This window comes from Cebus imitator, unplaced genomic scaffold (genome assembly GCF_001604975.1).
Source record: "Cebus imitator isolate Cc_AM_T3 unplaced genomic scaffold, Cebus_imitator-1.0 Scaffold82, whole genome shotgun sequence".
Lineage (NCBI taxonomy): Eukaryota > Metazoa > Chordata > Mammalia > Primates > Cebidae > Cebus > Cebus imitator.
The window spans coordinates 4,152,659-4,165,767 of NW_016107397.1; the positions used below are offsets into that span (position 1 = coordinate 4,152,659).

General features: G+C 47.3%; 1 protein-coding gene across 2 annotated transcripts in view; it reads right to left on the reverse strand.

Annotated features, from left to right (window-relative positions):
* The window catches only part of ZKSCAN1 (zinc finger with KRAB and SCAN domains 1), a 44,926-nt gene extending 33,953 nt beyond the window's left edge, over window positions 1-10,973 (reverse strand). Inside the window, exons 1-2 of one of the 2 annotated variants that reach the window (XM_037740325.1) lie at window positions 10,680-10,973; window positions 7,348-7,493 (exon numbers count right to left, since the gene is read on the reverse strand). The gene's annotated coding sequence lies outside the window, so the exon portion shown is untranslated. Of the gene's footprint in view, window positions 1-7,347; window positions 7,494-8,137; window positions 8,174-10,679 lie in introns of those variants that run through there. The other variant, XM_037740326.1, reaches the window with a different exon arrangement.
* Window positions 10,974-13,109: the final 2,136 nt, after the last annotated feature.

Below are 13,109 nucleotides of genomic sequence, written 5' to 3' on the forward strand. Positions count from 1 at the left end.
AAAAAAAAAAAAAAAAAAAAAAATTTCCTGGGATTCGACCTTAGGACGTATGCTCAAACTTCTTTGATCCCTGGGGTTTCCATCACATGCAAACTGGGAGTCATTTCTAGCAGGGCCTGCCAAGTTTTGCCTCTGGTAAAGACAAATGTCAGAGGACAGAGAACACACAGCATGGGGACACATCTCAGAGTTGGGCTGGAATCTGGATAGCAGCTGGACCAACTTGGAACTTCCTCTAAATAACTGAATAGTTTACAAAGGAAAAGAACTGTCATTACTCCAAGATGCCTATGGCATAAGGCAGCACAGGGTGGATGTGCAAACATATCCAGAGACAGCCTAGGGCAGTGGCCAGGAAGTAAGCTGTCATTTACCTGCAACATGATCCTTCCAACATCTGGTTCCAGGAGTCACAGTCTGATCTGAACAATCTATGGTGGACCAAGTGCATGGCTCACGCCTGTAATCCTAGCACTTTGGGAGGTTGAGTATGGTGGATCACTTGAGGTCAGGAGTTTGAGACCAGCTTGGCCAGCATGGTGAAACCTTGTCTCTACTGAAAATACGAAAATTAGCTGGGTGTGGTAGTGCATGCCTGTAGTCCCAGCTACTCCGGAGGCTGAGGAATGAGAACCGGTTAAGCCCAGGAGGCAGAGGTTGCAGTGAGCCAAGATCATGCCACTGTACTCCAGCCTGGGCAAAACAGAGAGCCTCTGTCCCAAACCAAACCAAACCAAACCAAACCAAAACAAAACAAAACTAAACACAACACAACAACAACAACAACAAAACCCAAAACAAAAAAACAATCTATGGTGGTAATGAATGTAGCGAGAGAAGAACTGGTGTGGTTATTCATGCCTATAATCCCAGCTACTCGGGAGGCTGAGGTGGGAGGATGGCTTGAGCCCATGAGTTTGACCAGCCTGGGCAACATAGTGAGACTTCATCTCAAACAAACAAACAAATAGTGAATGTAGAGAGAGAATAAAGAAGGATAAAGGAGAGGGCTACTTAACATTTTTTGGTGGGGGGAAGAGAAGTCAGGGCTTCAAAGTAGAAAGAGTACTTGAAAACTCATAAATAGGGCTGGGCACAGTGGCTTAGGCCTGTAATCCCAACACTTTAGGAGGTCGAGGTGGGTGGATCACTTGAGGTTGGGAGTTCCAGACTAGCCTGACTAACTTGGAGAAACGCCATCTCTACTAAAAATACAAAATTAGCTGGACGTGGTGGCACATGTTTGTAATCCCAGCTACTCAGGAGGACAAGACAGGAGAATTGCTTGAACCCGGGAGGCGGAGGTTGCAGTGAGCCAAGATCATGCCGTTGCATTCCAGCCTGGGCAACAAGAACGAAATTCCGTCTCAAAAAAAAAAGTAATAATAGGCCGGGCGCGGTGGCTCAAGCCTGTAATCCCAGCACTTTGGGAGGCCGAGACGGATGGATCATGAGGTCAAGAGATCGAGACCATCCTGATCAACATGGTGAAACCCCGTCTCTACTAAAAATACAAAAATTAGCTGGGCATGGTGGCACACGCCCGTAGTCCCAGCTACTCGGGAGGCTGAGGCAGGAGAATTGCTTGAACCCAGGAGACGGAGGTTGCGGTGAGCCGAGATCGCGCCATTGCATTCCAGCCTGGGTAACAAGAGCAAAACTCTGTCTCAAAAAATATATATATAATAATAATAATAAAAGAGAAAACTTATAAATAGCACGTTATCAGGAAGGTGATGAAAGATCTCAATGTAAGCTGGTTAAAAGCATGATAGCAGAAAGAATTCGGGCACATTGAAGATGAAGATAAAAAAAAAAAACAAACAAGCCACCTTTAGCAGTTTAGGCAGGAAATGAACACAGATCCTGTGGGGAGGTGAAGTTTTCTAAATGAGACTCTGTATGAAGGTACCTCTATACACATGTGTAAAAGTATTTTAGCCGGGCGCGGTGGCTCACGCCTGTAATCCCAGCACTTTGGGAGGCCGAGGCGGGTGGATCACGAGGTCAAGAGATCGAGACCATCCTGGTCAACATGGTGAAACCCCGTCTCTACTAAAAATACAAAAAATTAGCTGGGCATGGTGGCACGTGCCTGTAATCCTAGCTTCTCAGGAGGTTGAGGCAGGAGAATTGCCTGAGCCCAGGAGGCGGAGGTTGCGGTGAGCCGAGATCGCGCCATTGCACTCCAGCCTGGGTAACAAGAGCGAAACTCCGTCTCAAAAAATAAAAATAAAAATAAAAAAATAATAAAAAAAATAAAAAAGTATTTTAAGGGCCAGCGCTTTGGGAGGCTGAGGCGGGCAATCACAAAGTCATGAGATCAACACCATCCTGGCCAACATAGTGAAACCCCATCTCCACTAAAAATAGAAAAATTATCTGGGCATGGTGGCGCGCACCTATAGTCCCAACTACTTGGGAGGCTAAGGCAGGAGAATCGCTTGAACCTGGGAGGCAGAGGTTGCAGTGAGCCAAGATTGCACCACTGTACTCTACTGGTGACAGAGTGAGACTCCATCTCAAAAGAAAGAAGAAAAAAAAAGTATTTTAAAAGCTGCAAAACACAGTCACACAGTTGTTACAGAAAAGTGATCACTAAAGAATAAATTGGGTTGGGGCGGGGATGGTGGCTCATATCTGTGATCCCAGCATTTTGAGAGGCTGAGGTGGATGGATCGCTTGAGGTCAGGAGTTCGAGACCAGCCTGGCAAACATGGTGAAACCCTGTCTCTACTAAAACACAAAACAATTAGTCAGGTGTCGTGGCACATGCCTGTAATTTCAGCTACTTGGGAGCTTGAGGCACAAGAATTGCTTGAACCCAGGAGGTGGAGAGATCGTGCCACTGTTCTCCAGCCTGGGCAACAGAGTGAGACTGTCTCAAAATAAATAAATAAACACAGCCTGAGTGCGGCTCACACCGATAATTCCATCACTTTTGTAGGTCGAGGCTGGTGGATCACTTGAGGTCAGGAGTTCGAGACCAGCCTGGTTAACATGGTGAAACCCCATCTCTACTAAAAATAAATGTAAAAAAACATTAGCCAGGTGTGGCAGCACGTGCCTGTAATCCCAGCTACTCAAGAGGCTGAGGCAGGAGAATTGCTTGAACCTGGGAGATAGAGGTTGGAATGAGCCAAGATCACGCCACTGGACTCCAGGCTGGGAAACAGTGCAAGACCCCGTCTCCAGAAAAAAAAAAAAGATGGAATGATGATTCCTTTCGGGTAGGTTTGGTGTTTTGGGTTGTAAAAGGGAGGATAAAGAACTGGAAGGAAGTAGCTAGAGCACTAATGGGGACTCAGGTATTGTGCAGGTTTGAATGCAGGGGAGACAAAGCCAAGAGGAGGCAAGAGCAAAGGAACTTGGAGGAAAGTTTCTGTGATTCTATAACACGTTCCTTTTCTTGTCTGCATGATTTCAGCTGGTGGTGGGATACTCTGTGTATGTTTAATGCACTTTCACACAGTTGGGGTTCAGTCTCTCAAATGTAAGGTTTTTTCTTCCTTTTCATTTCTTTTTTTTTGGGCGGGGGTGGGGGTAACGACAGAGTCTTGCTCTGTTACCCAGGCTGGAGTGCAATGGCAAGATCTCAGCTCACTGCAACCGCTGCCTCCAGGGTTCAAGTGATTCTCATGCCTCACCCTCCTCAGCAGCTGGGATTACAGGTGCCTGCTGCCTCACCCAACTAACTAATATCTTTAATAGAGATGGGGTTTCACCATGTTGACCAGGCTGGTCTCGAATTCCTGCCTTCAGGTAATCTACCCGCCTCGGCCTCCCAAAGTGCTGGGATTCCAGGTGTGAGCCACTGCGTCTGGCCTCTTTATGGAAGGCTTTGAGTGGGGTGCAGGGAATGCCCCACGGGTGGTGTCCTTGGGGGAACCCCAGGTGCCCCTTGTTGCTGACCACTTTTGCTTCCAGCATGTCTGAGATGTGACACTCTCTACTGGGAGCCACCTGCAAGGCGATTATGTGTTGAAACAAGCTCTCTTCTTGCCTTATTTTTCAGCCCAACAAAGAGGAAAGTGTCAGAGTAGAAGGGGTGTAAAATCTGGAGTCACTCTCCAGCCTCCGCATCTTGTTTGGCACTTAGTTTGTGCAAATGACCTGACCTCTCTAAGTCTCGACTCCCTTATCTGTAAAATAGGGATGATTTTGGCAGTAGCTACCCACTTAGCTACCCTGAACATGGTATGACATTGTAGAGGTGTCAATGCTTTGTAAACTGCAGAGGACTTTAAGTGCCAGCCACTGCCACGTTTTAAATGCGGAGAACCGCATTTCTTACCACCTTGCAAAATAAAACTTCACAGTTTATTTGGTTTGGGTGTAATTACTGGGAGAAAAAAGTGTAAAAATAATAATGTTTTAGAAATTTCCCCAAAGAAGAAATGGTATTGGCTGGGGCTGCCTTCCCAGGGGCCCTGGAACCCTGAGGGTGCTTGACCTGCAAATGGCCCAGCGCTGAGCAGGAGAACAGCCAGATGGCCCTGCTAGCTCCCTCCCTGTGCAAACATCTCTCACCCAGCCGATTCAACAACCCTCCCTGGGTCAAGAGGCTCCTCCATGCTGCTTCTGTATGGTGTAGCCCAGAAACTGGGCGGCTGGGGCATGGGGCTCTGGACTTTGGTTATGTGTTTAATCTAGGTCCCTGAGCTACAGGGTCATCTGCTTTGGCTCTTTCTCTGCTTGTGTAAACAGGCCTGGTGGGCCCATCAGTACAGCCAGGCCCCACTCTCATGCTCTCCTCCTGTAAACACATTACAAAGAATCTTTGTAACTGCTCTGGCAGAGCAGCTCTGCTCAGTGGAAGGCAGCCTGCATCTGGAGGGGGTGAGACTGGGGGCAGGGATGGATGGGGAAAGAGTTGGGAGGAGGGGGTAGGTAGGGCAGGGGTGGTGCTCACCAATACCTCCTATACCATGCAGTACAGAAAAGTAAGCTTTGCCAAGGTCTGGCTGTGAGAGGAGGGGGCCTGTTGTCTGCAGCAGAAAACAAGGTAGCAGGGAGGCTGGTGTTACAAAAGGGGTGAACTGGAGTGGAGCATGGTGGCTCACACCTGGAATCCCAGCAATTTGGGAGGCTGAGACGGGGCGATTGTTTGAGACCAGAAGTTTGAGATCAGCCTGTGCAACACGGCAAGATTTTGTGTCTACAAAAAATACAAAAATTAGCTGAGCGTGGTGGCATGTGCCTGTAGTCTGAGCTACTTAGGAGATGAAGGCAGGAGGATCACTTGAGGCCAAGAGTTGGAGGCTGCAGTGAGCTATGATCATACCACTGTACTCCATCCTGGGTATCAGAGCAAGATCNTATTATGATGTCCCAAATTTTGTGAGGATTGAATAGGTTACTATCAGTTCCACATACATCTTTATCACTTTCTGGAATCTTCCCACATTGCTTACTGTACAGAGAAGGAGGCTCCATAATGGGAAGGGATACATCACATTTTTAATGCTTATTCATAGTAAAGACAATGACAAACCTCCCACGTATTACTACTGCCTGCCACACACACTGTGGTGGATGCTTTATACAAATTAACCTCATCTGTTCCTCCCTATTACAAGATACTATTGCTATTCCTCTATAAATCAGGGATTTGAAAGTCAGAAAGGTGAAATAAATTGGTTAGTAAGTGGCAGTCAGTTCTCCTGCTATACTATTTCTAGAAAACAAATCCAGAGATTTTAACTTTTATTTTTTAAGGGGCTTGGCTATTTTTAGCAGAAGGGATCTGTGGTCACACATTCTTTAATCACCACTCCCCGACACTGAATAAACAGTTACCAGGATGGGGCTGGGCACGGTGGCTCACACCTGTAATTCCAGCACTTTGGGAGGCTGAGGTCAGGAGGTTGAGACCAGCCTGGCCAACATGACGAAACCCTGTCCCTAATAAAAATACAAATATTAGCTGGGTGAGGTGGTGGGTGCCTGTAATTCCAGCTACTCGGTAGGCTGAGGCAGGTGAATTGCTTGAATCCGGGAGGTGGAGGTTGCCGTGAGTCGTGATCGCGCCACTGCACTCTAACCTGGGCAATAGAGCCAGACTCCATCTCAAAAAAGAAAAAAAAAATACAAAAATTAGCCAGGCATGGTGGTGGGTGCCTGTAATCCCAGCTACTTGGGAGACTGAGGCCGGAGAATCGCTTGAACCCGGGAGGTGGAGGTTGCAGTGAACCAAGATGGCTCCATTGCACTCTAGTCTGGGCGACAAGAGCAAAACTGCATTTCAAATAAATAAATAAATAAATAAATAAATAAAACTAAAGCCCCTTCTTCAAGTAGTACAGGGTAGAAGCAAGACTAATAGCTGGAGAGTCAAGAAAACCAATTGTATTCTTGCTCCTACCCGTAATGAGCTGTGTGTCCTTTGGATGGTGCCTTAATGTCTCAGAGTTTCCCTGTCTACATAAATCAGAATGATAATATCTGCCATTTTTTTGAGCATCCTTGATGTGAAAGGGACTTTTTATGTGTTATTTATCTACACAAATACCCAATGAGGTAGGGTCGTTTGTCCCCATTTTAGAGATAAAGACATTAAGGCTTTGCTAGGAGAATTGACTTGCTCAAAAATATGCACGTGTAAGTAGCAGGAACAGCTCTTTTGTATTCCAAACTCCCATCCTGTCCCTGCAATTAAGAAAAGTGGGGCAAGGGTGGTGGCTCAAGCCTGTAATCTCAGCATTTTAGGAGGCTGAGGTAGGAGGATTGCTTGAGCCAGGAGTTCAAGACTAGCCTGGGCAGCAAAGCAAGACCCTGTTTCTTCTTTGCTTTTCTCTCCCTCCCCTCCCTCTCTCCTTCCTTCCCTCCCTCCCTTTCTTTCTTTTTCTGGAGTGCAATGGTGTGATCTTGGCTCACTACAACCTCTGCTTCCCAGGTTCAAATGATTCTCCTGCCTCAACCTCCCAAGTAGCTGGGATTGTAGGCATGTATCACCATGCCCGGCTAATTTTTGTATTTTTAGTAGAGACAGGGTTTCACCATGTTGGTCAGGCTGGTCTTGAACTCCTAACCTCAGGTGATCCACCCACCTCGGCCTACCAAAGTGTTGGGATTACAGGCATGAGCCACATGTCCAGTCAGCAAGACCCTGTTTCTACAAAACATAAAAAATTAAGACGGGTGTGGTGATATTCACCTGTAGTCTCACCTACTTGGGAGGCTGAGGCAGGAGGATCACTTGAACCCATGGGAAAAAAAGAAGAAAAAGAAAACCAAAAACTATTTTTATTTCTCAGGGACAAAGTTTCTGACTTCAATAAGCTCAAGGTCTGGAGTCAAAGCCTCTACCTCTCCCAGATATCCCCTCTCACTGTATTTATTTATCACCTTGGTTAAAATCCAGGGAAGGGAACAATCAGGAACTTGTTCCACTTGGGGTAGAACTTGGCAGGAACTCCCAGAGTTGCTGTTACTACCTTTTCCATTCCAAGGCAATCCATAAATGTCTAAATTTCCATGGTACATCTTGGAGGCTGCATGAGGGAGAAAGAGCCAGCGACCCTTACGTCTACAGACAAAAATTAGTTTTTTGGTTTTATTTGAGATGGAGTCTTGCTCTCTCACCCAGGCTTAAGGGCAGTGGCACAATCTCGGCACACTGCAACCTCCGCCTCCTGGGTTCAAGCAATCCTCCCACCTCAGCCTCCTGGGTAACTGGAATTACAGGTGTGCGCCAAAATGTCAGGAGAGGGTCTCACCATTCAGGAAGTAAATATCTATTTAATCCTTTTGTTTTCTCTGTAGCGTCCACAACCTCAACTGTGCTCGGGATTCCTCAGGCCAGCAGGGTCTGATTGCTGGCCTGAGGGGTGTAGGATTTCAGACTCACCGTGGGTGGACAGCCCTAGCCTTCCTCCTTTCAAAGGTTAAGTCCTTACTTCTGTTGGTACAGAGTGGCAGCTGGGCTTGGACTCTTCAGGAAGGATACTAGAGGGTTTTCTTCTGGAGAAACTGACCCAGGGATAAGAGCTACAGATACTGGCCGGGCATGGTGGCTCACGTCTGAAATCCCAGGACTTTGGGAGGCTGAGGCAGGTGGATCACCTGAGGTCAGGAGTTTGAGACCAGCCTGGACAATATGGTGAAACCCTGTCTCCACTAAAAATACAAAAATTACCTGGGTGTGGTGGTGCGCGTCTGTAATCCCAGTTACACGGGAGGCTGAGGCCAGAGAATTGCTTGAAGCAGGGAGGTGGAGGTTGCAGTGAGCTGATATCATGCCACTGAACTCCAGCCTGGGTGACAGAGGAAAGAAAAAAAAGCTACAGATACTGACAATTGGGAGTCCTATTCCCACCAGATCATCTAAGGGGAGCACATAATGGAGAAAGTCTGCCCATGCCCAGACCTGAGGTTGGCTCCTGACAGCCCCACATTGTAACTGAGTACCCCTATTTTCTAAGAGAAATAGAATGAGTTATTATTTTATTTTATTATTATTTCTTTCTTCTTTTCTCTTTCTCCCCCTGTTCCCCTGTTTCCTACTTAGCTCTTTAGGAATGCAATTGTAACTTCTTTCTTTTCCTTCATCAGACACTCCCAATAGGGCAAGCTTATCTAACTGCACGCTGAGAAGCTTCAGAATGGAACTCACTCCCACCAGGAGACCACCTCGAGGACAACAGTCCATTTACAACCCAAAGGGTGCCCGCCTTGAAACTCTCTTCCACCTGGGGAGTTTTGGCCACCTTTACAACCTAGTTCTGCCCATGCAAGTGCCAACTAGACAACCTGGTTAAGACACCAAAGTGAGTTTTGTGGACCCCCCACCTGCTTGCTCCCTCACCTGCATGCCATTCGTGCCAAGTCCCCTTTTAATAGTCCCTGCTTTCTGCCCCAGAGTTGAAGGGACACCCTTGAGGCAGGAAGCCTGTACTTCTTCCCCTAAGCTAGCTTTGGAAGAAAAAGTCACTTTATACCACATCTTGTTCTTGTTAATCAGACTCTGCAAACGGCGAGTGACTGAACCCTGTGATTCAGTTACAACAGACATGTGAATGGACAGAGAAGATGTGTAAGGAAAGCTCCTATCTTTTTCTTTTTTTTTTTGAGACAGCATCTTCCTCCATTGCCCAGGCTGGAGTTCAGTGGAGTGATCATGGCTCACTGTAGCCTCAAACTCCTGGGCTCAACCAATCCCCCCATCTCAGCCTCCTGACTAGCTGGGACTACAGGCATGTGCCACCATGCCCAGATAATTTTTGTATTTATTTTTTGGTGGCAATGAGGTTTTACCATGTTGCCCAGGCTGGTCTTGAACTCCTGGGCTCAAGCCATCCTCCTGCCTTGGTCTCCCAAAGTGTTAGGAATACAGGCGTGAGCCAGCACGCCTGGCCAGTGCTAACATCTTTAATGAGGACTGTTACTGCTTTTTCTTGAAGTTTTGATTGCAAATATATATATATAGTTTTGGGTAGTTTTCCCAACTCTATTAGCTTTGGGCTTGAGTGCCAGGCAGGGGCTTTCAAACAGAAAAATAAGGAACATGGGTTTAATAATTGGTCATAGGAAAAAAAGACCTATCTGGTCCCCTCTCCACAAAGACAAATCCAGAGACACAAAAGAAAGAAAGGGCCAGGTGTGGTGGCTCACATCTGTAATCCCAGCACTTTGGGAGGCCGAGGCTTGAGCCCAGGAGGTAGAGGCTGCAGTCAGCCAAGATCAGGCCACTGCACTCCAGCCTGGGCAACAGAGCCAGATCCTGTCTCAAAAAAACAAAAAAGTGATTTACAAAGCATATTTATTTAAAAAAATATATATTATCATGCTTGCTTTCACTCAGACAAAAATGCTACAAGATGTTTTATGGGTATAAGAGATATTATGATGTCCCAAATTTTGTGAGGATTGAATAGGTTACTATCAGTTCCACATACATCTTTATCACTTTCTGGAATCTTCCCACATTGCTTACTGTACAGAGAAGGAGGCTCCATAATGGGAAGGGATACATCACATTTTTAATGCTTATTCATAGTAAAGACAATGACAAACCTCCCACGTATTACTACTGCCTGCCACACACACTGTGGTGGATGCTTTATACAAATTAACCTCATCTGTTCCTCCCTATTACAAGATACTATTGCTATTCCTCTATAAATCAGGGATTTGAAAGTCAGAAAGGTGAAATAAATTGGTTAGTAAGTGGCAGTCAGTTCTCCTGCTATACTATTTCTAGAAAACAAATCCAGAGATTTTAACTTTTATTTTTTAAGGGGCTTGGCTATTTTTAGCAGAAGGGATCTGTGGTCACACATTCTTTAATCACCACTCCCCGACACTGAATAAACAGTTACCAGGATGGGGCTGGGCACGGTGGCTCACACCTGTAATTCCAGCACTTTGGGAGGCTGAGGTCAGGAGGTTGAGACCAGCCTGGCCAACATGACGAAACCCTGTCCCTAATAAAAATACAAATATTAGCTGGGTGAGGTGGTGGGTGCCTGTAATTCCAGCTACTCGGTAGGCTGAGGCAGGTGAATTGCTTGAATCCGGGAGGTGGAGGTTGCCGTGAGTCGTGATCGCGCCACTGCACTCTAACCTGGGCAATAGAGCCAGACTGCCCCCCTCCCAAAAAAAAAAAAAAAAAAAAAAAAGTCCGGAAAAAAAAAAAACCCACAAACAACCATTTATCAGGATGGTGTCGAAATATTTACCACTTTCTCTGCACTTCTCACTTTTCGAACTTTGTGCTTTTGTCTGAACTCCATCTGGAATGTTCTTGGATAGTGGAGCATGTCGTCCACGTGTCCAATTCCTACCCCTCCTTCGAATACAAGCCACTTTGTGGAAGACTTCCCTGATCCCTGCCCACAAGCTTTTCACCTGCATGTCTCTCTTAAGCTATCCCAGAGTAAACCGAGAACCCACGTCAGTACCGGCACCCCTGCTGGAGTGTCCCATGCTGGGAAAGGCAAAACTCTTGTCTGAATCTTCATTTGCCGTCTACTAGGAGTAAGTGCCCGTTGGAGAATGATAAAAAGTGCACGTCAAGGGATGCAGAGTGCGTTTTCCAGTACAACAACCCGGACTTTCTACCAGGCCATTTTCAAAAGGAGCTGCCACGGACAGCAGCATAGATTTTGGTGGGAGCCGGGTCGGCCGGAAATCGGCAGCCTGCAGGTTCCAAGTGTGCCACAAAAGAGGGGTCGAACTATGGACCGCCCCCAGCCCCCGCCCTTTTAGTCTTCCCAGCTGGCTCGGGGAACAAAGGGGGACCGGAGAGAGACTGGCGCTGCGTGCCTGGGGACAGACGCCTCTCGCTGGGAGTGCCGAGGAACTCCTCACCCAGCCGCATGCAGGCACAAACAGCACGGACAACCGCAGGCCGCTGTCGCTACTGCCCACAAAGGCCGGAAGTGCAGCCGGCGTCCGCGGCCAAAAGAGCCCTCTCTAGGACTTCGGAGGCCCGGCATCTCGGTGGTTCCCTAGACTAGGAGACAAGCCCCGCTCCCCGCTCCCCCCACCCGACTCCCAAGGTCTTGTACCCTGCGACAGGGGCCTCAAAATGAGTCAAAAGGGAGAAGAGCTTGGGGGCGGTGACTGTAATCCCAGTCCTTTGGGAGGCTGAGGTGGGAGGATCACTTGAGGCCAGGAGTTGGAGACCAGCCTGGGCAACATACCGAGAGCCGGCCTCTACCAAGAATTAATAAAATGAGCCGGCTGTGGTGGGGCGCACTGGTAGTCCCAGTTACTTGGGAGGCTTAAATGGAAGGATCACTTGAGCCCTGGAGTCAGAGGCTGCAGTGAGATGTGCTTGCACCATTGCATTCCAGCCTGAGCAACACAGTGAGACCCTGTCTCAAAAAGGAAAAAAAAAAGGAAGGGAATGGAAGGAAGGGAAGGAAAGAGGTAAGGGAATGGGAAGGTAGGAAGGAAGGAGGGAGGGAGGGAGAAAGGGAGAGAAAAAAGGAAGGAATGAAGGAAGGAAAGAAGGAAGGGAGGGAGGGAAGGAGAGAAGAAAGGAAAAGAAAAGGAAGGGAATAGAAAGGAGGGAAGGAAGGAGGTAAGGAAATGGGAAGGAAGGAAGGAAGAAAGGAAGAAAAATCGAATTCAGCAGCACATGTGTGGAAGAGGAAATCCATTTACAATGCACCCGGGCCTGAGTTTCAGCTGAGGGGCTGGAGCATGCCTGATTGTCATGCTAGCTTCCCCCAGAGACCAAGGAAACAGGCCTGGAGCAAGTTCTTGCTTGCTCAGGGTCTCACAGTGACCTGGGTCAGAAGCCAGGGCTTGTGGGACCATGGATCATGCCCTTCCACTGCCTGGACTGCCTCTCATCAGAAATGAACACTGATAACATTCATTATGCTTTCAAAATGGTAGGACACTCATGACCGATCAAAGCAGACAAAAGAGAGTGTGCAAGACTTCCAAGAAGACACCTCACTCATCAGCAGGGCTACAGTTTGAGGATCCCTTATCTGAAATGCTTGGGACCGGAAATGTTTCAGATTTCAGGTTGTTTTTTTTTTTTTTCGACTTTGAAATATTTGCTTTACTGGTTGAGCAGCCCTAATCCCAAAATCCTGTCTGAAATGCTTCAATGAGTATTTTCTCTGAACACCATGGTGGCTCACAAGTTCTGGTTTTGTAATTTATGGAGGTCAGGTATTTGGATTAGGGATACTCTTCCTGTACTATATAAAAACAAAAACTAAAAACAAAATAGCAGTGTTTGGTGAGGATGTGGACAAATTGGAATCTTTGTGCATTGCCGGTGGGAATATAACATGGTGCAGCCCCTGTGGAAAACAGTATAGCGCCTCTTCAATAAAATTAAACATAGAATTGGCCGGGTGCTGTGGCTCCCACCTGTAATCCCAGCACTTTGGGAGGCGTAGGCGGGCGGATCTTTTGAGGTCAGGAGTTTGAGAACAGCCTTAACAACATGGCAAAACCCTGTCTCTACTAAAAATACAAAAAAATCAGCTGGGCATGGTGCCTCACGCCTGTAATCCCAGCTACTCCGGAGGCTGAGGAGGGAGAATTGCTTGAGTCTGTGAGGGGGAGGTTGCAGTGAGCCAAGATGTTGTCATTGCATTCTACCCTGGGTGACAGAGCTAGACTCTGTCTCAAAAAAAAAA